Below are 27,978 nucleotides of genomic sequence, written 5' to 3'. Positions count from 1 at the left end.
GAGTTGTGAGCGCAGATTCCCTGCATCAGCTCAGAAAAACACCAAGCTTTTTTTTTCCTCCTGTTTTTATGCAGTTGTACGTTGGTCAGGTAAGATAGGAAGCTCTGATCCCCACATATACTTCCACCCAACTCAAGGAAAATGATTATCCGTGTGAGAATTTTTGCACTGAAGTGCTAAGGCTCTGTTTTAAAGTCAGTAGAGTTAAGCCTGTCTTTAAACCTGGTCTTAGCCTGAATTTAAACCTCTGAGAGATTGTTCACTTTGAATTGAGGTTGTTTTGGTTTAGCTGATGGCCGTGTCTGCTCTGAGTAGCTGTGCTGGTTGAAGGCCTTATTAGCTGTGCCAGTTCCTTGGTACTTTCCATCTAGGGCTTAATATTTCCAAAACTTTGCCAGAATAAGGGCTTGTGTAACTTCTCCACTGAAGGCAAAAGCATCCAATAGACATTCCAATAGGCCTTCTTGACTGGTGGTCTCTTTGAGTGAATATATCTTCTGCTAGCAGCTTTTTGCAGGCAGTGGACTCCAGCTTTTGGATTGCAATGGGAGCAGGTAGTCTATTTATAGCTCGAATTTACTAGTTATGTATTTAAATTAACCAAAATGGGCTGCTTAAATAAACCTGCCTGTGCTTGACCCACCATTGTAAATTACTTACAAAATAAATAAATAAAGTATAAACCCCATGAACTTGTAAATGTACATCTAAAGCATAAGTCTTGCACTCAAAGGCGTTCAGGTGATCCCCTTGCTCATGTGAGCCACCACAAAAGATGGAGGATCTCTCTGTGAGAACAAAGGGCCAGTCATGCACGGCATGTTGCTGGGCTTGGTCTCAGTAAGTTCTGAGTTCTGCAGAGAGGTTTTATTTTTTCTGGTTTTGGAAAAAAATAATTGTCAGCTACAGCAGGTTGCCCAGGAGTGTGTCCAGTCAGGTTTTGTAATATCTCCAAGGATGGAGGCTCCACAAGCTCTCTTGCCAAACTCTCCCGGTGTTTGATAGCCCTCACGGTAAATGAGGGTTGTTGTTTTTTTTTCTTATTTCTAGAAAGAATTGCCTGTATTTCAGTTTCTGCTCATGCCTCTTGTCCTTTCCCTGGCCACTACTGAGAAGACTCTGTCTCCTTGACTATCAGGTATTTATACACATTCGTAAGATCCCTCTAAGCCTTCTTTTTCTGAAGGCTAAACATTCCCAGCTCTCTCAGCCTTTCCTCGTATGACAGATGCTCCACTGTGTGACCTAAACTCTACTTGCAGATAGCAGGCGGTCTCTTTTAATCAGCTACTGGGTAATTAAGCAGGCCAAGATGGTTTTACCCAAACTCTGCTTAGAGGACAAGGACTTGCTATTTAAAAGTATTTAATTTAGTCAAAGTAATTCACATTCTTTGAAGAGCAGAAAACAAGAGTCTCTGTTCTATTACGTCTGTCAAGGTTTTTTGGGGGTTTGGTTTGGTTTGTTTTGAAGTTTATTGTTTCATCTGGCTTTACCTGTTGGTAAAGTCTGCACTACGTGGCAGGAAATTGTGCCTGTTCTGCTAGCCCTCACCCTTCATTCCTGGAAAAGTATGAGAGTATCTTACGTTGCTCAGCTCTGACTTCATAGGCCAGTTCAGGAAATGCATGAGAGACAGTGAGGCTGTATTCCCAACCCAGAATAAAAGTTGTGAGTCAGTCCTCAAAACCCAGTAAGCTCAGAAGCTATTTACTGAATAATTATATATTGTTCAAATATCTTTAGGAGAGTCCTATGTTTGCCTTCTGTTGGGTTCTTTTTTAGTCTGAATATTTATGTCATATTCTCAGGGCTTCATTTGAACCTTGTGGGATAAAAATACTTGCATATATATAAAAAACAAGTTTTGTAAACATTTCTTGTTTATATATATATTTATATATATGTATGTATGTGCATATGAAAAGGTAGATTCTTAACTAAAGATCTAATTGATGAATTCAGTTATTTAGAGAAAATCAAAGGTAGTGTAAAACTATGATAAGCTTGTGTGACAAATTAAATACTGAGGATGGGTACAATTCTGTCAGCCAAAGACAACAGCCAGTTGTACTTATTTTGCTTGGAGATTATTTGTGATGGGACATTCTGTGGAAATGATCTTTGTCTCCACTGTGGATTCAGTAATGCAGTAAGTACAACTTTGTGGACTTCAGTCTTTGAGAAGAGTTTTGTTTATTGTTTACTTATATATTTCTTCTAATTGATTATTTACAGGTGCACGTGGGGCCTAATTCATCTCTTCGAACTCACTAGTAAAACTGAGCAGAATAAAAAATTGGTTTCTCTGTCATAATCTGCACTCATATCTCCTTATCTCACCTCAGAATATTAGAAACCATGCTAATACTATACAAAAAAGAAATGCAGTGTAAGGAGGTAGTTTTTTACTACTGTCCTGTAGAAATCAAACAAGTTTCTAAATTACATTTAAAGGTGTACAAAGGGGGAGTTTTGTTTCATTTTCTTTCCTCTTTAATGTCTTCTCTGCAATTATTTTGCAGCAGGTGTGAGCATCCTTGCTACCAGGCAACTACTTTCCTGGCTAAAATGTAAATACATGATTCATTTTCCCTGTGAATCCCTAAGCGTAGGACTTTAATGGCATCACAGTTAATTATTAGTATAAACTTATGGGGACATACTCTTCCTTCAGCTAGCTGGGGATGCTATTAAATGAATGGGGATGATTTGCTTAGCAAAACCTGTTAACTGTTAGCTGGCTGAGTCTTAAGGCATAGCTTGTATGAAAAATGACATTGCAGGCATTTAATTCAGGTTACATTAGATTTATTATATTCATGAGGTTTTGACTCTCTTGAAGATTTACAAATATTTACAAATAGGTTGAACAAACCATGTCATACATTACATGTCATACAATGTCATCCTTATGTTCTGTAGGTTTGTTTTCTTGGCTCTACCAGATTTTGCTGCACTTAGACCTGCCCAGAGCCCACTGCCTACCTGGGAACAAGGAAATTTGGCAGGTGGGAGTGGGCAGTCTCTCATGGAGTAAGTTCCTCTATTGAGAGGAGCCGCAAAGAACCCTTGGGATGGAGAGAGGCTGAGCACCTCTGACTTGGATGTGCTGTGTCTGTGTCTTTGCTTTCTTTGGTTGTTCTGAGGCAGTGAAGCAGACACCTAAAAATATGACTTGTAAGAAAGATAAGATTTCTGTTTATTTTTGGCTAAATGCAAAACCAGTAAACTCCACCAATATTTGAACAAGATTATTTTAACAGATGTAAGGTGGCCTTGTCTGGTGGTCTCTAAGTGCCCAATTCACTTACCTGAGTGACGGCAACCCATCTGAGGCAATACCTTCCAAAATGGTGTTGTGAAGTGTCCTGCTACAGTGTTGTACTCGGCTTCCTTACTATGCCATGGTGGTACACCACCATGCAGAACTAGGTGTCCTGTCTGCAGGGCTGTAAATAGGTGTCTGGGATGAACTTGTATGGTATTTCTCTTCAGTAGTCTCACAACCTGCAGATGTTTTCACCTCAGGGGACTTGTTTTGGCATCCATAACATGCTTTTTCAGGGAGTTCCATGGACCTGAGGGATGGAATGCCATCCAGAGGGACCTGGCCAAGCTCAAGAAGTAGGCTTATGTGAACCTCATGAGGTTCAACAAAGCCAAGTGCAAGGTCCTGCACGTGTGTTGGGGCAAGCCCTGGTATCAATATAGGCTGGAGGATTAAGGGATTGAGAGCAGCCCTGCCGAGAAGGACTTGGGGTAGTGGTGGACGAAAAGCTGGACATGTGCCGACAATGTGCATTAGCAGCCCAGAAAGCCAACCATATCCTGGGTTGCACCAGAAGAAGCGTGGCCAGCAGGTCAAGGGAGGTGATTCTGCCCCTCTACTCCGCTCTGGTGGGACGCCACCTGGAGTACTGCGTCCAGTTCTGGAGCCCTGAACACAGGAAGGACATGGACCTGCTGGAACGGGTCCAGAGGAGGGCCACAAAAATGATCAAAGGGCTGGAGCACCTCCCCTGTGAGGACAGGCTGAGAGAGCTGGGATTGTTCAGCCTGGAGAAGAGAAGGCTCCAGAGAGATCTTATAGCAGCCTTCCAATACTTAAAGAGGGCCTACAGGAAAGATGGGAGCAAACCTTTTATCAGGGCCTGTTGTGATAGGACAAGGGGTAATCGCTTTAAACTGAAAGAGGGAAGATTCAGACTAGATAGATGGAAGAAATTTTTACAATGAGGGTGATGAAACACTGGAGCAGGTTGCCCAGAGAGGTGGTAGATGCCCCATCCCTGGAAACATCCAATGTCAGGTTGGACGGGGTTCTGAGCAATCTGATCTAGTTGAAGATGTCCCTGCTCATTGCAGGGTGTTGGACTAGATGACCTTTAAAGGTCCTTTCAAACCCAAACTATTCTATGACTCTCTGATTATCTGGACTGTGAAAAACTGCGTAGTTTTGCTTCATGTCAAGTGACTTCCTGTGACTTTCTTTTGATGACATTTAGCTCTTGTACTTAAAGACACTGAACATTTGGTCCCCATCCACCATCTCGGTACTACTCATGAATTTGCAAACCTTTATTATATCTTTCCTGGGACTTCTTATCCAGGATCCTTTTTATCCAAACTGAAGAGTTCTAACTTACTTAGTAGTTCCTCATCCAGAAATCATTTTATGTCCTTCCTGCCCTTCTCTGAACCTTTCCCAATTCTACTATATCCTTTCTGAAAAGAGGGGACCCAAACTGTACCAGGTGTCAAGATAACCTGGGGATTTAGTCAGTGGTGTGATGATGCTTTCAATTTTGTTCCCTGTTCCTTTCCTAATATCCTTTTCAATTATTTGATATCCTTTTTCTGACTTCTACTGAGCACTCAGCAGATGTTTTCTTGTGGAACTATTTGCAAATCTAAGATTTCACTTCTGAGTGGTTGCAGTTGTAAAATGTCATTTTATATTGAAGCTGGGTTTGCTGTACTTATGCGCATTGCTTTCCCTTTAACTTCATAAATTGATTTGCCATTTTATTGCTCATTCAGTTCCAGAAATCTCTTTTGCAGTCCTGCGTGGTTAGCTCTTGTCTTTACTATTAGAGATTCACCGTTTTCACTGCTTACCCCTGTTTCTGAGCGAGCCGGTGTTCCCTCTGCGTGCGGTGTTCATTGAGCCTCACTGCAACAGCCTTGTCTTCTCTGGGTGCTGATACCACATCCTGAAAGCCAACTGGACCTACAGAGTTGCTCTGCCAGTCCTTTTGCACCTTATGTGTTTGAAGGCAGAATTACTAGTCAGTTTGCTAGCTGATCCTTATAGTTTTTAGGGTAGGATGGGGGGGGGTGAGGTGGTATTCTGTTCCCATATTTAATTTACTCCTCTCTATGATTTTCATCTGGGCGCAACTTCAGCTTTTTGAAGGACATCGTCTTGTTCTCAAGCTCCCCTTAGGAGGTGAGGTTCAGTAGTACTGTGTTTTCAGCCAGGTGTTTTTCCTTATAATCTCCCTGCAGCCTCTGGGGATTTAGCACTTTTTAGTGTCTCATTTCTGTTTTAGGTGTTCTCATCCTTTAACTTAAATAGAACTTCGAAAGTAAGTAAAGAAAGAGAGGAAAAAAAAGGAATCTGCCTTGTTGCCCTTGGCAGCAGCCTTGCTGGATCAGGGCCAGCCAGGACCTGGCTGTTCAAGTCAGACAATTACTGTTTGTAGTTACATCCCCTTTTGTGAAGTTATGGTGTATCGGAGTTCATGCTTCTGGGTTTGCAAAAGCCACAGCTTTTTATATTTAAGAGTTCGTAATATCCTTGCATGGTGTTCTTCAACAAGGGATTTCCCTGCAATGAAACAGTTCGTATGTGTAAGCTCCAGTGGGATGTTTTTATGAGAGGTAAACTCCTAGATTACTCGAGTGGAAGATGGTGGGTTTTTGTAACACCAGTTAAATTGGTGCAACACCAGCTCCTGCCTTGCATTTGCAGCTGTGCTGCTTGCTACGCAGGACAGAAAATAAACAGTGCTTACAAGAAATGCTAGAAATAGAATATTTGATTCATGTTATCATTAAGGATAGGGGAAGGTATGTAATTCAACAGGTTGCAGCTAGTAAAACATTGATTTATTTTAATTCAGTAAAGTTGCTTGTAAAAAGGTAAAACCAGAAAATAACCAGATCAAAAGCCTAAAGTATCTTTATAGCCTCTGTCAGTAATAAACACACCATAGTCAGCGAAATGGATGGGTCAAATGGTGAGCAATCTGTGCACCCACTGCTTGGCTTTAGAGGTCCTTTTCTTATACATGGTTGGGGAAGACTGAAAGTCTTTTGTGAAATTAGGGACTGCATTGTAAAAATACGAAGAAGATCTAGTTCTGCCGTTTGGCAGGTGCTGTAGGTCTTTGTCTCCTTCTCCCAGCTTCAGGGATCCACCTGGTACTGAACTCGTGATACTGAGGTTTGGTCACTGGCTGCAGGTGGCTTCCTTGGCTTCCACCACGCATCGCACCTACGAGTCTGTCCAACCGTGTAGCCAGCCTTGAATTCAAGGCTCCAGGGCTTCTTACCTGAGTGGGTATCACAGCTCCCAGCAGTGTGACACGAGGTGCACGGTCACTTTGGCCACTTGGTAACGGAGCTCTGTGCGCTCCCTACAAGGGCCAGCCTGGCATCGTCACACAGATGGACCGCGAGCTCTCAAAGGATGTGACACCTTCATGTGTTTTCTCCAGTAAAGCTGAATCAGACTGTTACTGCATTGCTGTTAGTGCTAAGAAAAAATACAAAATGAAATAACTTAGGGCTTGTAGAGCAGCATAGTTGCAATTACAAAAACAATGTAAAGACGTGTTATACCAAATAGAAAAAGAGATAAAAATCTGTTAGGTCAGAAGACTAGAATATACTCATGAGGTTAATTTTAGATTGCATAAATAACTGATTATAGCTGGGATATAACAACTTAAATCATAAGTTCATTATTAATTCTCTGGCAAATAATAAAAACTAAGATGATGTTTCGCTGTGGCTTGAGGAAATACTGCAGAAAATTATGAATCTCACTTTAAAAACATCATAATTCATATTTGGGAATATATTTGTTTCACTACAGGCCGTTGTGCTTCATGTTTGTGCTATACTTTCATACAGTAAGAAGGTGATTATACTTGACACAAGACAGCTGTTTCCACCTGGATGCACACTTTCCCCGTGGAGCCCTCTGTGGGATTTTGACATGTCATAGCATGGTAAAACCAGGCTCGTGTATGCATTCCAATTAATTGTGATTATAAGTTGCCAAGCCGTGACACTTAATTTAGTACAATGAAATGGGATTTTAGTGGGTTTGATAGGATTTTGAAACAGTAATAGACAATGTACCATTTTTTTGGTTGTAACTGAACTGTTTATAGTGGCAGATTTTTATAGAAGCAGTAATTCTGCTAACAATTGCACTGTAAACTCTACTCTCCAGGTGGGAAAACAAAAACATTTGTATTGAACACATATTTCACTGCAAAGTGATATGGGAATTTTAATTTGTAACCTTTCAAAGGAAGTAAATAACTTTTTTTCCCTTTCTGTTTAATGCTTCCCCCCCCCCAATCAATCCATTTTTCCCTTTGAGATCAATTTTACTGTATTTTTGGAGCTTATCAGTCGTAGGTGACAGTGGGCAATTTCCTATGGATTGGACAGGCGTGAAGTAAAGTCTTTATCCTTCAAGTCAGATCACAGGTGAAGGGAGGGGTGAAGAATTTACACCTTCGCCTTGGGAAAGCTCCGATACTTGATGTTTGATTCTTCACTCGCTCTTGTCTGGGCCGCTTCTGGGCTGGAACAGAAATGTCTCTGCCAAAGCTTCTCTCCTTCTCTCTTCCATAGCAGTGAACACCATGAGTTTCAATAGCTTCCTGACCATGGTACCAGAAGGTTAGTAGTTTCCGTGAAAGCTCAGATATTCCCATAGGTGGAAGCCATATTTTTCTGAGAATGTATTTCATCTCACATATTTATACAAAATACGCATTCTGATAAGTAAGTTTTTTGATTTTCCAAGTTTTCATACTTAATCTGTACAGTCATTGCGCCGACTTTCAGGCACGTGTCTCTATGCTCTATGATAGCGCTTACCCTAAAAGGCTCACTACGCTAAAATAAATAAGGAAAAGGTCTACTGGTCTTTTCACTCTACCTTGTGCTTTGACACAAACATATATATATTTCACTTGGCTGTATTTTCTATGTGCTCTTTTGGACAGGGTACAGGCGTGGACGTCAGAGCTGCTTGGGCCAGTGGCAGAAAATCGCATTGGCCCCACCAGGAGAAACAAAGCCCCTGTGTTTTACTTTTTGGAGAAGTGTGAGATACCTTTGCAGGTTTCACAGCCCCTCTTGGAAGTCAGACAGTCTGAGCTTTGCCCACCTGATGTTCAGCATCTTGTCAGAAAGTCTATAATAATTAGATTTTAAAGGTTTTGATTCAACGTAACCTCAAGAAAAGAAGCTTTTAAAAAAGAAAGATGATAAAACATATGTGGTGCATCTTATATGGGAGAAATATTGACTGTCATAATTGCTCCATCCATCTGATTTGTTTTCAAGAGAAATTTCATACTTCATGCAACCACATCTTTGCCACGTTTCCCAACAGAAATAAATCAAATTGTCTTCCAAATAGCAGTGGACAAACTGACTTGCAGATAAATGGATACTGTTAATGATTTAAATTTAGAATGACATACCAGTCCCTTGATTCATGGCATCGTTGTTATAAATGACTATAATAATTTTTAATCTGGTATATTGACCATACTGAGTAATTTGCAAATGGGGTGAGTTACTGAGCTCTGTGGGAAGTTTGCACTTGAAGTGAAAAGATGACGGGAAACAATGGGAATTGTAATTCAATAGATTGCGAAGTAGCAGGAATTAGGAAGTGTCGTGTTTACTTCATAGTTTTAGCTTTGTTATTTTTTCATATTCTAATGTCTTCCCCACCACCACTTTTGTGCTCTGGAGTAATTTAGAAATAGCTAGTGATCTCATCGAGGCTGTCAGGTGCTATACTGAAGTAAATAGGGTCATTTAAGGCTTATCTTTAATATGCAATGTCATTATTTTTTCTGTGGGTCAAATGGCCCACAAACCTGCAGGGCTTAATATAGTTTGCAGCAGGTTTAGTCCTGTCAGCCACTAACTTAGATTTTGAATTGAACCTTAAAACTTAAAGAACATATTAGTCTTTAGAAAAACATTCCCCAAGTATTATACATAAATGGATAGCACTAATCCTGCCTCTTTCCACTCCGTTTTCCCACAGTACCTCTTCCAAATCTACCTCTATTTCTCCTTTTTTTTTCTTTTTTCCCATTTTACTGTTGTCTTTTGATTCGCCAGTCTGCAATCGATATCTGTATGTTGCTGAGAACCCTTGAATCTGTTCTCCTGTACCTCTTGGAAGGCGCTCAGCATTTCTCAAGGTTAGGCTCCGTGTTAAAATCATCACAGTTGAGATTCGTTTCTAATTTTAGATGTGACACCATCTTTTGTGATATGTTATGACCATGTTTGTGAGGAAGGTGTTAGGACAGCAGTCATATCTTTAGTCATGTATTTAATATAAAAGCAACAAAGATGAGGCAATGTCGAGGAGTTGATTTGGCTGGACTCCGGGCTTCTCACTCTCGTATAAATAAGAAAGTATCAAGCAATCCAAGAAATTTTTCAACTTAACTGTCAGGATTTTCTTAAAATAAGGATGGAGTGGAAAAATGGCATAATATTTATGAATATTTATCAACTATGGAAAACAAGGAAACAGCTGGCTTGATGCAAGGTTTACTGCTGATGCTCTTCTCAACGGCTCTGCTACTGTGTTTGTAGAGCTCATAAAGGTGATCTCAGAGCTGAAGGCAATAATATGTTGTAAGTGTGACCTAACCTAGTTCATTGCATACCTCTAACATTAGCTCACAGTGGTTATTTTAAGCTCTTCTTTTAATATAACCTAGTAATTTCTTTGCTATTTTTTGGCGTAGTTGGTATAAGGCACCTGTAAACACCAGGGTTGAATGTCTTGGGAGAATGACAGACCTCACTCCCTTTTGTTATTGTTACTTCTAGAAAGTTTGTTCTGTCATGAAAACAGACTGAGTCACTCAGAGGAGCTTTATTTTTTTTATTTTTTTTTTTTAAATTTGCCTGCTACTATTATGTCTTCTTTTTGTGTAGCTTAGCTTTCTACTGTTTGGCATAATGCTTGGTGATATTTATCAATGTTCAACTAATAAAGGAGGACTGGTGCCAGGCTGGCAGATGCTTAGGTGATGAATTTTGTGAGCTTAGTTCAGTCCTACGTGAGTGTAAACCCAAGGCTGCAAAGTGCTTCAAAATAAAATCTCCTATTATTGCTGTAGCACCATCCGTGTGTGTTGTTCTTAAAGAATATGAGGCCCCCAGTCCTGCTGATAGTCAGAAGATAACGCTGAATTGCCTGAACGAGCAGTGTTACTGCATGCCAGGCTTATTCGCTTGCCTTGAGCATGTTTTCAGCCAGGCATAGGAAAGTATCCATAGAGACCTGAAGAAATACTAGAAATTTGGACATCTCTAATTTATTTATTTTTTAAATAGATCCTAGACGTCTTTGCAAGGCTTTGCTGGATACTTTGCAAGCTCGTCCTGTTTGGTGGCATTGAACATATGCTTTTAAGTCATTGTATCTCGGTCAGTCTCAGACTGAAAAACAATGTGGTTTTTTCCCAAACTGTCATTTTTCTGTGTTTGTTTTTCTAACAGGCTTCCAAGTTGCAGAGTAACTATCCCTCTTCTGCAGCCACCTCCCCAACTCCTCCTCCTTTTCTATTCAGGATGCAGCTCTCTTTCTGTGCACTGTGGGAAAACAGTGTTTTCTCTCATGGAATAAAAAGCCTACCTTTATTTCATGTTGGACAAAAATAGGGTTTTATACCTCTCTGTTTTCCATAAAACAAAGGATAAAACTGGCTCTGGAGGGATGAATGATGAATATTAAGTATACAAGCCTCATAGTATGTTGTCAGTGTCCTTACATCAGTTTTGATGGGATGAGTCTTTATAATCAAAGGAAAATTATGCTTTTTGGATGCTTCCCCTTTCAGCTGTCCATTCACTGGTATTATACCATTTTTTAACATTAAAATGGTGAAGTCAAGAGTTGCCTCTGTTCCTTGACTTGGTGGGAAAACAGGAGAGGTCTCTCTCCTTTCGTTGGCTTTTAAAGAGCTAGACATTTCTAGGAGGAAAGAGACACAATGTTAGCAGCAACAAAACTTAAAGCATGATGTGGAATGATTTCTGAATGCTATAACTACCATTATCCTCTCCAAAAAAAATGGAATGAGACGTGACAAAATTGGCTGTGTTTGATGTTTTCTTTGAATTTGAGGACTCAAAGGAAGACTTCCAGTAGCTGAGAAAACAATTTCTGCAGCATCTCTATAGACGGAGGAAAGATGAAAGTATGCAAGTACAATAAGAAAACAAGTGGTAAGGAACACATTCTGAATTGTATTTGATGAAGAATGTTCAGTCTGTGAATAAGAATAAAGAAACTGCAGGGTACGACGTCTATTAAAGGATCAAAGAGCAAGAGACTAAGTTGTGAAATATAGTGATAAATATAGACAGAAGAAGACTAAAACAGAGAATTAGTGATCCGAAGCTTCTGGGAGGAGAGATTGTGGAGCACTCTTTTTAGAAATTATAGAAAGCAAATACAAGAGAGAAAGCGCTAAAAGAGAGGGGCATTTATTTATGCACTAAAAGAATGGGAGACCTGATAAATATTTGACGTGAGCTGTTCTTTGAGGAGTGCTTCGCATCTGCTTTGTGAGTTCAACATTCAGCAGAAATTATGGCAGTTAAAACCCTGTGAAATGAAGTCTGAAGTAATGGGTTTGGAATAAATATGACTTCTGATGATTGGGGGTTGTTTTCTTAGCTGGTAGCAGGTCAGTGGAAGAGGTTCTCTCGTAGAAGCAGGCAGCTGGCGAGTCCGTGGTGGGTCCAGGCCCCTGGAAGAACAGGAAAGTAGCAATGGCAATGATAGTACAATTTCAGTACGAAGCCACAACCTCTTCTTTTATCTGACGGAGTGGGACATTTTACGTTCACCATCACAACAACAAGGTCTCTTCCATATAATTTTTTCAGCCTGGAAGGAAATATCTTGGCTGCATCATACCTGTTCAGATATGGAAGAAGACAACAGTGTTGCCTGGTAACGTCAGTGGTTTTCTGAGCAAAGGATCTCAATTCCTTGTGTTGACCTAAGAAGGAGAATTTTAAGCTGGTGGAAGAACAGCCAAGTATTTGGGGACTTCTGCACAAACAAGAGACTAGCATGGGAGAAACCTCAGAAGAGTGTTTTGTCTGAGATTTTAGTAAGTGAAGCATGGAGGAGGTCAGCGTTTCAGTATTGAATGAAAGGTGGAGTTACAGGAGGAGAGCAGGACAGATAGTTGTGTGTCTGCAATAACTGAAGAGAGACCAACAGCAAGAAAGGAAAGACAGAAAAAAGTGGTCATCAATTACTAATTTTCTCTTGGAAAACATCATCCTTTTTGATGATGCAGAAGGAAAGGATGACATTTATAAACATGGGCCCCATGACAACACAAAGACTGTTATTCTGTTCAGTTTACAAAGGAAAATCCTGCAGAAACGTTTAACTCTATTTGCAAGTGAGGTTTCCAGGCTCATGGGAAGGGTATCAAGAGGACTGGCTGGTCTAATGTTGACTAGAGCAGAGGCAGTTTATCGTGGTCAATCATTGTTCAAATATCCTCAAGCCAAAAATAGACGGAAAACTAACTGAGCATGCCAGGTCTGTGCTGGAGATGAAATAAAGGGAGCAGGTGTGTATGACCACAGCTTCAGCTGAGTGGAGAAAAAAGTCCTTCACTTGATCTCATTAATTCATCAACGTACAACAAATTTTGTCAAAGACAGAAATGTTTGCCCAAAGGCATGTGTTTGGGTTATAGATACTTATTTTTTTTTTTAAATGCATTATCTTGAGCTAAAGTAGACAATCTTTTTCTTTATCATCACGCATTTGGGTCCTGCACTTGGGTCACAGCAACCCCAGGCAGCGCTACAGGCTTGGGGAAGAATGGCTGGAGAGCTGCCTGGCAGAAAAGGACCTGGGGGTGTTGGTCGACAGCAGGCTGAACATGAGCCAGCAGTGTGCCCAGGTGGCCAAAAAGGCCAACAGCATCCTGGCCTGTATCAAGAACAGTGTAGTGAGTAGGACCCGAGAGGTGATCGTCCCCCTGTACTCGGCACTGGTGAGACCCCACCTCGAGTACTGCGTCCAGTTTTGGGCCCCCTACCACAGGAAAGACATTGAGGTGCTGGAGCAGGTCCAGAGAAGGGCAACGAAGCTGGTGAGGGGTCTGGAGCACAAGTCTTACGAAGAGAGGCTGAGGGAGCTGGGGCTGTTCAGCCTGGGGAAGAGGAGGCTGAGGGGAGACCTTATTGCTCTCTACAAGTACCTGAAAGGAGGGTGTAGAGAGGCGGGGGTCGGTCTCTTCTCCCAAGTTACAGATGATAGGACAAGAGGCAATGGCCTCAAGTTACGCCAGGGGAAGTTCAGGTTAGATATTAGGAAATATTTCTTTACTGAAAGGGTTGTCAGGCATTGGAATGGGCTGCCCAGGGAGGTGGTTGAGGCACCATCCCTGGAGGTATTCAAGAGAGGAGTTGACATAGTGCTTGGGAATATGGATTAGTGTTGGGTGGTGTGGTGGTGTGTGTGTGGGTTGCGTGTGTGGTGTTTTTTTTTTTTTGTTTGGTTTTTTTTTTTTTTTTTTTTTTTTTCATTGGTTGGACTAGATGATCTTAAAAGGTCCCTTCCAACCTCTGTGATTCTGTGATTCTGTGATTCTGTGATTCTGTGATTTAGTGGCTACAGGAGTTTCACTCCTTGCCACAACTGTTGCTACGCTGTCTTGTTTCTCCTTGTGAATAGAAATATCTTTAAGTTGTAAGCCTGGGAACCTAGAGAGAGACATAAGAAACTTTTTTTTTAGCTGTGTTTTTTTGCAAGTGGCAATGTTCTGTTTACAGAACTACATAAACTGTTCTGAAGAGAAGAACAAGTTAAGGGAACACAGGTAAAAACGAAATGCTTTTGAAATATGAAAGGAAGCACAGGCTTTTTGTGCTTGTCTCTAACTTTTGAGGGAAAACCAGCTACTCCTGTGGTTTGGGGAAATCACATGCAGTTTTATTTTGGTAATAATCAGCTATCTGAAATAATACAGGCTTTAAAAAGCCTTGACAGCCATGAACAGCAATCAGAGCCTCGCCAGTTCCCTGTGGAAGGACGCAGATGACCATTTCCCAACTGACTGTGCGCTGCAGAAGGAGTTTGGCAAAAATATTTTGGCCTAATGAAAGGGTATGTTCTTCACTTCCACCGTGTTTGAGCACCCTTAAAGCTCTTGTCCTCTAAATAGTAATGTGAAATATACTGCAGCTTATTCCCGTTTGACTGATGGGGGTCTGGAACACAGAGTATTATGGTGTGTCTGATCACTGGAAATCTGTGATTGGTGACTTCGGCTCAAGAGGGCTAAAACCTGAGTGCCCTAACAACCAACTAGACCATCATTTTCTTTTTTAAACATTCATTAACCATACTCATAAGAAATATGAGGGTTTTTTTATTAAGGAACTCGTAAGAAATATATGATAAATACAATGAGGTAAAAGTCTTCACATGATCTTCTCCAGTGTTACCACAGGAAAAGTAGAAAACTGTAAGAAAAAAAACCAACAAACCAACCCATAAAAGTCCACTAGGGTTTTGTATGTGTCTGGTGGGTATTTCCTTTCTGTATGTGAATGAAGTGCAAATTTCCTTCTTGGTACTGCGGGACTAAGACTTCTGGAGGCCTCACTTTCTGCCAGTGAAGAATTACATTGCTCCAGGTAGAGGGACGAATGTTACCTTGTTAAATATGGGAAGAGGCCACCCGTGCGAGTCAGAAATAGATTATTGGCTCCGGTGAATGGCATGAGACGTGCTAGGGCTGGTTTTCTCGGTTGTATGTGAAATCATGTAATGATGCTGTACGTTCCAAGAGGTCAAGTATTCATTCCTCTTTCCGATCAGATAGGATATTATCATATCTCATCTCCAAAATGAAAATTTGAAAACTATTATTAATTGTAACGATGGACAAAATTAGTTCTCTTCAAGTCTGTGTGACGAGCAGATTAACATACAACAAGCCTTGCTGTGTATCGTTTTTCTCTTGTGCAGATGATAAAAATAAATGTAAAGCTTATCAAATGGGGTGGCCAAACGATACGGATTATTTATCAGCCTCTTCTGTGACGCCAGCAGAGTCAGGAACGTCCCTTTGCCCTCTCAGTGCACAAATGGCACGCTCTGATTGCTGCCTTCTCTAGGACAGGAAAATTACGCTCTGGTGGGGGAGTTTTGCACATGAGCATTGAAAGATGGGGAGGAAACAGTCTAAGTCCTAAAAGAAGCCTAAAGTTAATCTGAAATTTTATGAAAACCAAAGGCATCAGCTGAAGTCTTGTGGAAGTTACTTAACCCAATAGTCCATGTTCTGCATCACCAGAAAATGCAGTTTGTACTGTATAGAAACTAAGTGAAGAATACTGTGCTCCTTTTTAAAGCTAATGCAATTTAGATCTATACCATCATGACCAGAAATTAGTAGAAACAGGTTTTTCAAAAAACTTTGTCTATGGAGTTCTAAGACTTTTTTTTTTTTTTTTTTTTTTTTCCTTAGAGTTTAAAATACATCCGCTGTTGACTTTGTGTGTATCTTTAAATGATGTTGGCTAGTTTAGGTAGTCAGTTATGTTGATTATATATATTGGCTTGGCCATGTAGATTTCCTGTGATTTATCAGTCTCTTCAAGATGCAAGTCCTCTTGAATCCCTGTCATGCCACCGGTGGGAGTTCTGGGGTGGTATAGCACTGTCAGGAGTACTTTGAACTCTTGTCACTTTCCTTGTGGCTTGATGACGCAGAGGACCTGGTGATGATAAAAAGTTCTTGCTTTTCTTGTTTGTGCTTTTGGGGTCTTGCTGTTGTTGCTTGTACTTTTTGAGCTGCATTGGAAAACTGATCGGTTTTCCTTTGGAATGAATGAATGAATGAATAAATACATGTAAAACCTTGTGGTGCTGGACAAGGACAGGAGAGGACACATAGGGTACTCCTTGGCATGGTGCTGCCAGTGAAGCCCCTGTGTCCCATCCAGGCAAACATTGTTCTACTGATCAGCAGTGCTAAAGCTGTTGCAGTAGCTGGTTTGATTGAGATGTTCGTTAATTGTGTTGTTTAGTACTCATGGTGTTATTTAGGACACGGTCTTACTTAGGGCACGCATCCTAAATAAGAGTATTTGTGCTGGAGAAATGGCTATCTTTGGATTCGTACACTGCCCAGCAACACAGTAGTTCCCAATGCCACTTGAGAAGAAGTGGCTGAAGGAGTTACCATGACCATTCAGTCCAACCCTCCACAGCTGCAGGTCACTCTGTAGGGAATATGTAGCCACTAAGGGTCTTCTGACCATCTCTACACCTTCTTTCTCTCCTCCCACTGCAAGATTACACACATGCCCCCTTATCATCCTGTGACAAGCTTATGGTCTTCAGATCAGAAGGTGAAGTATCACAAAACAGCTGAATGCCAGAAAAAGAGAGGAATGAAAGCAGTTACCAAACTTGTTGGTTGCTGGTGTCTGCAGCGCTAAATAACTTGGCAAAAAGCGAGATGGGAGCCACAGTACTGCAAAAGACTGACTGATGAAATATTTCTGTTGGCAACCATCCTAGTGTATTTCTAGCCTGAAATTCTTGTTGGTAGGTATGTCTTGGAGATTTCCCCTTGCAAATATAGTTAGTTGCTCAACTTCTCAACTCAGTCATTTTCTGATGGGTCCCAGAATAGCATGCTGCCTCTCTGAATCGGTGGGGCTTTCTGCTGCATCCGAGAGGACACTAAATGAACAAAAGTGAATGTAATGATTTAGGCCTCTAGTCAATAAAATACTCAATCATCACATGTTTTAAGCTAGACACTTTCTTATGTACCTTTCAGCTTTATTGTTTTGTTTACGTCACTGTATGCACACTTTTCAGCACAGTGTCTGCCACTGGTAGCTGAAAGAGCATTGTTTATCTGTTTATATTTTTATACACACACACCACCCACGAGACTTATACCTATAGGCTCTCTAAGAGAAATGCACTTTGTATGCCTGTAAATAGTGATCGAAAGAGAATGCTGTGGTTAGATAGCTAACAGTAGCATGTTCTTTGAAATTGCCTAAATAAAACCAGCTCTGCCGTGTTACTTCAAGTAGATTGCTCCTTAAATGTGAGGTTGTCACATTTGTGTATGGTCTGAAAAAGGAAAAAAGCATTTGTTTAGAATGGTAAACAAATTAATATTGTAAAGCATGAGGATGCTGTTTTTAGACATATTCTCACTGGCAATTAAAAAGGAAAAATAAAGCTTGACAAAGTTTAAGCCTGTTGCATCATACTGGTAATTTACTTATATGGGGTTTTTTCAGCCTTATTATTACAGTGCGTCTATTTTTAGTTAAGGCGGTGCCCAGTTTTGCTGCACTCCTTCATCAGATAACAGAAAACCAGACTCATAGCTTTAGTTATCTTCCTTTGCCTTCTGAGACATAGAAAGCTTCATTAGTCACGGCAAGTAAACCATTTGCAAACCGTGTGCGCGCTTTTTAGTTGTCTGAGTTTTCTGTCTCCACCTTTTTAGCTTTTCTTTTTTGATGGAATACTGGCAGAGGTGAGGAGAGAAGATGGAGAATACAATTAAGGTTTAAGAGAATCTAGGATGTGATTTATTTATTCATTCCCGTGGACATAGTCCATGCGTGATACCTGCTACCTTGAACAGTCTAGCTTTTGGCGCTGGTTACTTTTAGACAAAACTGTCGCTTAGCCTGTGTACAGCGTTATTTTGTGGGCTGCTGAAAACCCACTTAATTTTTCATAGATTGCTCATAACCCTTTAATTGCATTAATTTCAGATATAAAAGAAAAAAGTCTATTCCAAATCTCAGGGAAACGTTCTTAGCAGTTTATTTCATTGGCAGCTGCTTTAGCAAGGAGGTGAAGGGGCTGGAAGTGAAGTGCAATCATAACGTACACAGGCCAGGCCATCCGTGACTGATGGCTTACGCGAGACCTGACTTGTGATGGGGTAGAACCTCTGGTTTGTTGACTGAAAGATTTTGTTTTCCTGCCATTATCACCTATCCTGCCATCCTGTTCTCTCGACTACCCATCGACCGAGTATGAAGTGCGTAGATGACTGCTGTAGAGCTGTGCTATTTTTAGAGCAGGCCCCGAGCCCAAGTTTGATCCTATTTTTTGACCGCTCAGAAGCTTACGCTCATCTAAAATAGTCTGTCATCTCTGCTTGTGGCATTGGGATTCCAGGATTTGCAAATTACTTTTCATTTATTAATTCATTTTTGTGCTGCCCTTTCCCAGCAGCTTTTCAGATTGAAGTGAATGTAAGAGCTTTCCCCTCTCAGACTCTTTGCAAGATAGAAATGTAGGTGGCTGGAGTCGATTAGAACGGGAGTGTTGTCTGAACACGGATTCGATGTATGTTCTTCTTGGTTCCCTGTGCTTTCAATGCAAATTATCAGTTCTGTCCTGTGCATTTTTTTAGTGGTTTGAGGCTCAGAACAACTGTTCTTTTGTGAACAGTTCTCCTTCCAGAAAACTGTGATGTTTGGGACCAGCCTAGACCTAGACTTTTGTCCTAGAGAGCTTGAGAGCTTGCCTCTGGCTACCAAGAGCCAGAGATGGGGCAGATGAGGGACACATGGAAGCAGCAGCTGCCTACATCTGCCCGCTGAGCGGTGGCTTTGCTGGGCACGTGCTGTACCCTGCCTCTCCATTTCTTTCATCCTTTCCATGGGAAAGGCTGCCTGGCAAATCCAAGGTTGCATGATTTGACTAAATGAGCTTGAAGTATGGATAAAAGCCTTCTTGGGGCTGATTCTGGCCTTAGGAGTACCAGTTGGATACCTGTCTTTACAGAAGTCAAGGTTGTGACACATTTTGGCAGTATCATAGTATATTATAAACTTATTTCCAGTTGCATTAAGTGGCTGCATTAAGATTTTCAAGGTGGTTTACTTAGCTAAAGAGAGTGGTTATATTTAGTTGAAATGTGTTTCCTTTCAGAATTATGAAACCTTGCTTTCAATTGTATTTTGATATATTTTCTCTTTTGCAGCCTATAAATTTGTTGCTTCCACAAGGAAAATTAAGATCATATTGCTCTTTGGGAGAAGTCCTGGTTCTACTGAAGTCAGGCAGAACAATTACAGTTCACCCACTGAAGTCACAGTTTTATCCTTTGAGCATTGCTCCAAATTCACCGGTGCAGTAAAACCAGCTCCCAAGCTGGTGTATCAATAACATTTTGGTTTGCAAATCTGTTCCTTGTCAGAGTTCAAGGCCAGGAAGAAAGCGAAATGAAAACTGGATCTGGCTTCACTGAAACATTTTGAAAACAGGGGGAGAGAATCACAGAATCCTAGAATTGCCGAGGTTGGAAGGGACCTTTCAGATCATCCAGGCCAACCGTCAACCTGACACTGACAAACACCATCACTAAACCATGTCTCTAAGCACTATATCAACCCGTCTTTTGAACACCTCCAGGGATGGTGACTCAAACACTTCCCTGGGCAGCCTGTTCCAAGGCTTAATAACCCTTTCAGTGTAAAAATCTTTCCTAATATCCAATCTGAACCTCCCCTGGCTCAACTTGAGGCCGTTTCCTCTTGTCCCATCACCTGTGACTTGGGAGAAGAGACCGACCCCCGGCTCTCTACACCCTCCTTTCAGGGAGTTGTAGAGAGTGATAAGGTCTCCCCTCAGCCTCCTTTTCTCCAGGTTGAACACCCCCAGCTCCCTCAGCCTCTCCCCATAAGACTTGTTCTCCAGACCCCTCACCAGATTTGTTGCCCTTGTTGGACCTGCTCCAGCACCTCAATGTCTTTTTTCTGCTAACGGGCCCAAAATTGGACACAGCCCTCGAGGTGGGGCCTCACCAGTGCCGAGTACAGAGGGACCATCACTTCCCTAGTCCCGAGAGGGCTGGGACTGAACGTTGCTGCTGTCCTGGTCCAGCCAACCAGGAAGGTTTTGTGTGGTTTCATAACAACATTATTGACCAGCATGAGATATGACCTTTTCATAGCACAGCAGCAGTCAATTTGTTTCTGCTCTCAGAGGCGTGTTTGTGCCTGTAATGCTGTTTCTCCGTGTGTTTGGATGCTCCTTTGTTCAGGGGTGAAGGAGATGGGAGAGGAAGGAGATGGGTGGCACAGCAGCGGAGACTGGCAAGTGCCCACACCCCAACGCGTGGCCTGGCATCTTAGGTCCGTTCCTCAGCCCACACATTAAAGTGGGACCTTTTTAGTGCATCGTGTAAAATATTTTTTCTTGGCTAAGCTTCCAATGGCTTGTTGTGGCAGTTCTCTAACTATATAAATAGCTTGATGTTTAAGAAAAAATCTCACTTGCCTCAAAATTTAAGAGAGAAGTTGTTGTCCCAGTCCACGTAGGTAGCTTTATAGTGTGGTTGTGGCACGTAAGGTAAAAGTCACCGTATCCTTCCATGAATCCAAGCCTGGATTTAGAAAGACTCTACTTTTGAGATCTAATTCTTTGACTTAAAAGGGCACCTTTGAATAGCAAAACAGAGCAAACACATTTAGCTTTTTTTTTTTTACAAAGAGTCTTTTTTTCCCAAGATGTTTAGTGTATACTCCGTTGTGTCTAGTGCAGGTAGATACAGCAGATGCAGTGCACATACGCACTAGCGTGTCTCTGAGAAAGCTGGGCATCAACGTGGAAGACGTGGCAAATCTCATACTGCTCGTGTCTCCACTTGCCTCATTAATGGCATAAAAGGGGCAATGTGCTTTGCTGGTCTGAGGCATTTGTTTGTCAGTATCTGACCTTGCTTTTGGCTCCATGGCTTGTACTGTCTCTATGCAATTTACCTCCGCCTTGCTGCAAAATATGGAGATTTTAGTTCCAACCTGATAAATAACTGTGTCAGCAGAATAATTGAATCGCGTATGTATTTCCAAACCTAAATATAATTTATTTATTTGATAGCTCTCTGTGTGGTGGTGGTGTTTTTTTTAAAATTATTTGAGCTTTGTGATTCAGGAAAGCACCCTTGAATTTATGAAGCCCCTAAGCATATGCTTAACTTCAGCCTTGTGCTTATAATCAAGGTTGAGGTGGTGTCCTCAATCTAGGACTTAATTTTCTAGTAGACTTATTCATGTGAATGGAAAGGCATTTTTTTAAGAGAAGAAAGAAGTGATAAGTCATCAGCAAGTTCCAAAAACCCTGAGCTAATTTGCATGAGAAAGCTTCAAGGCTCTCTGTATTGTTATAGGAGAGATGGTAGAGACCCAGACATTTATGTAGCGTAAGGCTCCTTATCCTCAAAACTTCGTAAAGTTTTTATTCTCCCATTGTCTGTCACAAAATCCCCTCAAGCTAGAGATACGTCTTTCTTTGTCCCAGAAAATTCCTTTGAAGCTTGAATTGAGCTTAAGCACGTATAGAATTGCGGTTTTGTCCTCACTTGAAAAATGCCCATCCCATGGGTTCACAGCGCTCCAGAGAAAACGCAACGTGTATTCCTGCGCGGGCAACACCATGGGCTTGCTACACAGAAAACTCATCAGAGACGTTCCTGCACTACGTCTTTCCAAGCAGAGCACGTTTAAGTGATTCATTTTCACTCCCCCAGGGGCTTGGGGTACGATCCCTTAGTTCCAGGAGGGAGCGGAACGAGTACGCTTGAGCATCTCCCCTGATTTCTTTCTGCTCCCCAACCATCTGCTTCTCTGTGGTAATAGTCTTCTGCTGTTCGTTAGCCTGGTTAATCCTCTAGCATAAGCTGTGGTAATTTATGCTGGATGTTTGGGTTTCACATGGTACTAATGGTATCTAATGAACTGTGGATACAGAAACATCTGTTCTATACAATAGTTAATTTTTTTCTTTTTTTTTTTTTTAAATCCTGGTGATTAGATATACAAAAAATAGTTAGGAGCTCTTTAGGCTGCGGAGATTAGAACTCCAAGCTTGGGTACTGAAATAGGCCAGATTTAATACTACCCGCGCAACCTCAGTGTAGCTCCTACTTGTTTATGCTTTGTTGGATATTGATGCCTGTTATTACTTGATGCTTTTTTGCAGAATAGTTGCCAAATGAAAAAGGGGCTGAAGGACGGTTGGATGAGATACCTGTAAGACTGCGGTATCCTCATTTAAGCATACAACTAGAAGCTAGAGAATATCTGTTTCGTTTTGTATATAATATTTATATGATACAATTGAGCAATATGGCAGAAGAATCTATGCAAGAATTCATTTACAAGTAAGAAAACTGCAAAAGTTGAAACCGAGCTATTAATATAAATGAAGGCTGTGCTCCAGAAGAATGTGAGTGAGAAATGGGATATGCTAAAAACAAACAGTAATATACTGTTTGTACTTAACAAGGAAAGTAAGAAAAGTGCTATTTAATTATAATGTTGCAGAGTTAATAATGCAGTAGAAATCTTAGCTCTTTCTAATTTGAGTGCTTAATTTCTCAGTCTTAATATTGCAGTAATGCGGTTTTCAGTTTAATTTCCTTATATTTATTTGTTTTTAGCAACTCGGAAGGCAAATAAGAGAAGCACATTGTGAAACCCTCGTAATGAGATCTTAGTGCTACTAACATGCCTTACATTTTCTATAAACTCGCTGATTGCCTTTAGAGTCACCTCAGCAGCGCTAAATCATTTCAACAGTTTACTCTTACCTCCAGTGTCATTAAAGTTTTCCAAGTTTAGGAAATGCATTTGAAAAAAACAGAACAAAGCCCCTCATGTTCCTGTATGAAAATGTCACCTTATAACATCCATAGCTTTAAAAATAAAAACCAGATTTTCTTCAAGCATGAACCCTTTATCCTTCCCCTGTGGGACTCTAACGGAGCTATTTAAACTTACGTGATCGTGCAGTTAAAGGCTGGGCTGACTCAGCAAAGTGTTTAACTACGTGTTTAAATTCTATTGCCATCAATAGAATTTGAGCATGTGCTTAAATATTATGTTGAAAAGGGATGGATTTACACACGTGTTTTAAAGCTAAGCATGTACCAAAGAAGGCCCATAATAAGTCGCAGCAAGTCGGAAGAATTCAGGTTGTAAATGCCCTACCTTTGGGGTGGCTGACTTCATAAGTAAAATATTTTGATATAATTTTTATATGTAATCTAAAATATAAAGCACAATGCTGTAGTTATTATGGTCTGTGAATTAACTAACATAGGATAGTTTATGTGTCTGTCCATTTAAAATACGTATGCCAAAATTAAGAATGCTTGCAGCTAAATATCTGAATGTACATTTTCTGCTCTTGAAAATAGTTGGCTTTTATTTAGTTACTGAAGTGTTTGCAGTCAGTTAGAGCTGGGAATGCTATCTTTAAAAATGCAGCTGCATATATAAGAAGTTATAAACACGTATGGGTACCCAATACCAGGATCCCACACTCCAGCATTTTCCGTGTTCTGACCTGTTTTTAACTTATTCCTCCAGTGTTTCCCTGTAATACGAGACTTGATTATTTTGAGGCGCTGAATCACTAAACAGGGTCATGTTCTGGTTGTCTCAAGGGCATAAGCAATTCCACTTTTTTTTTTTTATTTACTTCTGTCTATAAAAAGCTTTTCCTATGTTAGAGAAGATTTCTCTTTCTCCTGGTGACGTCCCTTGCACTGGTGTTAAACGTCTTCTGCCCTGCACCCTCAAAGTGCTACGTGTTTCCCAGCAAACATCTGGGTATTTTTTATTTTCAGGAGAAGAATGGTCACAATAACAGATTGTCAGCTGTCACTAACACAGTGGTATGTGTGACGTTCTGTAAACCCTACCTGTGGCTGTGCTGCCACTGCCCGTGTCCGTGCCCCTTGACAGAGCTGGGTGCACCCTGTCTGTCTGCAGAGCTTCACTGCTGCCCTGGGAGGAATCCTCCCAGGGAAAATTGGGGGTAGGGAAGAGAGAAGACAAGGAGATGGGACCATCAAGCAGCGATAGGTGCTAATTTGAGGATCCCACAGGGGAAACCCCGTTGTCAGCTGCTGGGGTCTCTGTCTGGTGGATGGATCCTAACTCTCAGCAGAACCAGGACATTTGGCACATGGAGGAAACGAGGGGTTTGGATGATGGAGGAGATCGAGCCACAGACCTCCAGGTGCCATCAAGTATCCAAACGTCACAGCAGTGTCACAGTACTTTGTTATGGTGAATGTTTTCTTCATAACACAATTGTGAGGAGTTTAAAAAGAAAAAAAAATAATTGCCCTTGGCTACGGTCTGTCGTAATGGTTGAAGAGCAGAGAGACGATCCTTCGCCAAAAGTCAGAACCGAGCCTCGAGTACTGGGCGGATTCTTGAGCCTTGACTAGCAAAAGGTGCTGGAGGTAGTTGAGAATTTGGTGGACTTCTGGAAAGCTCTGAGATGACCTCTGTTACAGCCTTCTTGATTACAGTGAGGAATCACATTCCTGTGGCCATTGTTGCTCCCCCAGAGCAGGGACACGGAAGTGGGCTCGTAATTTTGGTAGGTGGGTAGTCAGGCTGCCCTGTCATTTATATTGGTAGTGACAGGCTTTGGTCACCTGTGTAACGAGTGCTATAAGGCAGAGCAGGACCCAGAGGAGTAAAGTACCGTCTGTTAACAGTGAAGTGACGCGTATCTACGTGTAGGTATATTAATCAGCACACAAGATACGCAACTTTTGAAGTATCGTTATGAAAAATAAACTTCACACGGCACTCGTGAGAGCTGCCAAGAGGCAGAGGAGCAGGGTGCTCTTGTCTGGTACACTGTCAAACGCTGCTCTCCCGAAACCGCGTCGTCTCGCAAGACGGAGAGAGATGCCGCGCAAATTGCCTAATGCTTCTAAAAATAAGCGTTGAGCTGCTCAGCCCCTCTCCAAATTTTAGCAAGTCAACCCGACAGCGCAGAGCCGGTAAGCGTGTCTGACACGCTGTGCCACACACAACTGGTGACTTACTATAAGAATCGTATCGAGCGTGCTAAATAGGGAAAGCCTGCTTATAACTGCACGCACAGAGCCCCGTCCCTCATTAACATCTGCCCCCACCTTCTGTTGCCCCCCTTAGCCCCCCTCCCCGGCCCTGTTAGCTTCAGAAATGGCCTCTCCCGGGGCGGCTGCGGGTCCTGCAGCCGAAGCCGGCGGCGGCGTAGCCGGAGAAACGGGCAGCGAAAATAGAACAGCGGGATGGCTGCGCGTGGGCGAGGCAGGAACCGCGCTGCCAGCAAACCCTCCCCGGCGGTATTTTAGGACCCGTGCGGCGGCCGTTGTGGCGTTTCGCTGGCTTTTCCCAAAATACTCCCCAGGGGAGGAAGAGGGGGGGTGTGGGGGGTTGGATAGCGCTGGGCGAGGAGCGGGGGTCCGTCCCGCTGCCCTCCCTCTCTCCCTCCCTGGCTTCTCCCCACCGAGGCGGGCCGGGCAGGGGGAAGGGGTTAATGGCGCTCGGGGCCCGGGGGTTTGAGAGACAGAGACTGGACAGCTGTGTTTGCTGTGGTATTTTTAAACGCATTAAGGCAGGCTCCAATCACCCGGCCGTGCTTGACCTATTTTTGGCTCAGGCCGGCCATTGTTCTATTTCTGCCGCCGCTGGGCCAGGCGGGTGTCGATTCAAATGCAAATGAGTTATCGCTGCTGCCGCCGCTCCCGCCAACTTCTGCCGGCCGGGAGAGGAGAGGGACACGGGGACACCCACGCCGGGCCGGGCCGGGCTAATGCACCCTCCCCGTCCCTGCGCAAGGGGGGCTCACACGGGTGTTTTTTAGATGGTTTTTGAGAGACTGTGTTTCCCACCCGCCCACTCCCCCCCCAGCCCTGCCAGAAAGCGCAGCCAGATATTTCTTCGTTCCTTCTTCCACCTGCCGGGGGCTGCCCGAAGGCGACTGCTCCGACCGGGCGGCACGCAGCCCCCCGCGCCCTGACGGCTCCCTTCCAGCGGGCGGGGGCTGCCCAGAGGGGATTCGGGGTGGTTTGTTCTTCTCCCCCCCCCCCTCCAACCCCTCTCTCCCCGTAAATACCCGTGCAAACGCTTAAACGTTGCTAATTGCCGAAGCGTGTTCTCTTCCAACCCTCGCCGGAGGAGGTAGGACGGCAGAGAGGGTCGTGCCCGACGCCCCTGTGCAAGTGCAGCGATGAATCTCTCGTGTAGCTGAAGCGCAGGCTGGTTGGAATATGCTGCAGACAATTTACGAGAGTGAATCGTGTTTTTCCTCAGATGGGGTTTCTGGACGCGAACAGCTCTTGGCTCAGCAAAGAATGCACAGTATGATCAGCTCAGGTAAGAGACGGCTCCCTGCCTCGGACTTCAGCGCCTGGCGGGGGGGAAGATACAGCCTGGCACGGCAAGAAAACAGCCCTCCTTTAAAGAAGTGACTTGATTTTTGTTGGGCTTTACGTAAGTTGTTGTTAAATGAATTATCTCTGCGGTAGTATGTTAAGATAGCAGCTGCCGCTCTCGCGGGGAGTTGGTCTCCTTCAGTCTGCTGCTTTCCAGCCGGAGCAGAACGCTCCCCACCGAAATCCCAGTTTTGGGATTCCCTGTTTGTTTTGTTGCGTGGCTGCAAAATGGGGCTTATTCACAGAGAGAGAGAGGCTTCCTCAGACAGCCCTTGCCAGGAGGCTGCAGCCAGAGCCCCTCGTAGGCAATTCTGGTCGTATATCTGTTGTAAACAGGATTTGGGCTGTCTGTGAGTTTTCTTTTCATTGCAGTTTGCATACAAAGGGGGTTCAACGCTAATCCCTTTCTCTCTTCATTACAGTGTTACTTTAAAATGTCTTTAATATGCGTGGCTTATTTTGTTACTTTAAAAATATCTGGGAACCTGGCAATGGTAGTCATACGTAATGACTCACTGAGATGTAAATTGGATGTGTTTTTTAATTAAGGTGTTTCAACGCTGCTCTGAAAGAACAGTGGATGTTTTCTCACGTATTTGAAGCTACCCTTGTATTTTCCAGTTTCTTTGCTAGCTGTGTTTGAGACCTGCAAACGATGCACTGGGGATGAATTAAGTTGAAACAATTGTTGCCATTCAGATAAAATGTCAATTTAGACAGGCTAAAGAAGTCAAAATTTCAGGTTACTCTTGCCCATTCTCTCTTAAGCTCTGTGAATTCTAGTTCTGTTTTTATTGGGCTGAAACTCTGTCTTTTGGGGCACAATGTTACATGTTTTATATCTTTCTAATCCTAGGTTTCTGACTTTGTTTTTCATAAAGTTGGCTTTACAGAGGACCTATATGTAGAATGCAGAGTGAAGTGTTTACGTGTACTTTAGTCTTAGTTCACCTACCTTTTTCTTCCTTTTCTTTTTTATTTTCTTTTTTCTCTTTTTTCTTTTTTCCCTTTTTCTTTTTTCTTTCACAAAACTTGGAAGTGCTTGTCATTTTTTAAAATTAATTATGTGTGTAGACCACAGCTCTCTTCACATAGTGCCTGTTTTGGTGCACCTGTTGAGCTTGTGTTTGTTTGTTTATTTGTTTGTTTTTAAAAAACTGTTTCTTTTCCTGCTTTATAGAAAAAGAACTTAAAGTTTTACTTGTGTTTCTTTCTTACATACAATTTTAGAGCAGTTTTTTAGTTTCAGATATGAAAATAAATTTTGAGAGATTGTGTCAAATGGTAATACCTTTACTGTTAGAAAAGACATAGATATATTTTAACCTCATGATTAGTGTTTTTCAATGTAGAAATGATTATTGACTGGAAGAGGGAACGAGAGATTGAAAGGTTATTATGTGCAGGTGAAAAT

Source organism: Numenius arquata, chromosome 7, assembly GCF_964106895.1.
Source record: "Numenius arquata chromosome 7, bNumArq3.hap1.1, whole genome shotgun sequence".
Taxonomy (NCBI): Eukaryota; Metazoa; Chordata; class Aves; order Charadriiformes; family Scolopacidae; genus Numenius; species Numenius arquata.
This window is presented reverse-complemented; position numbering follows the sequence as displayed.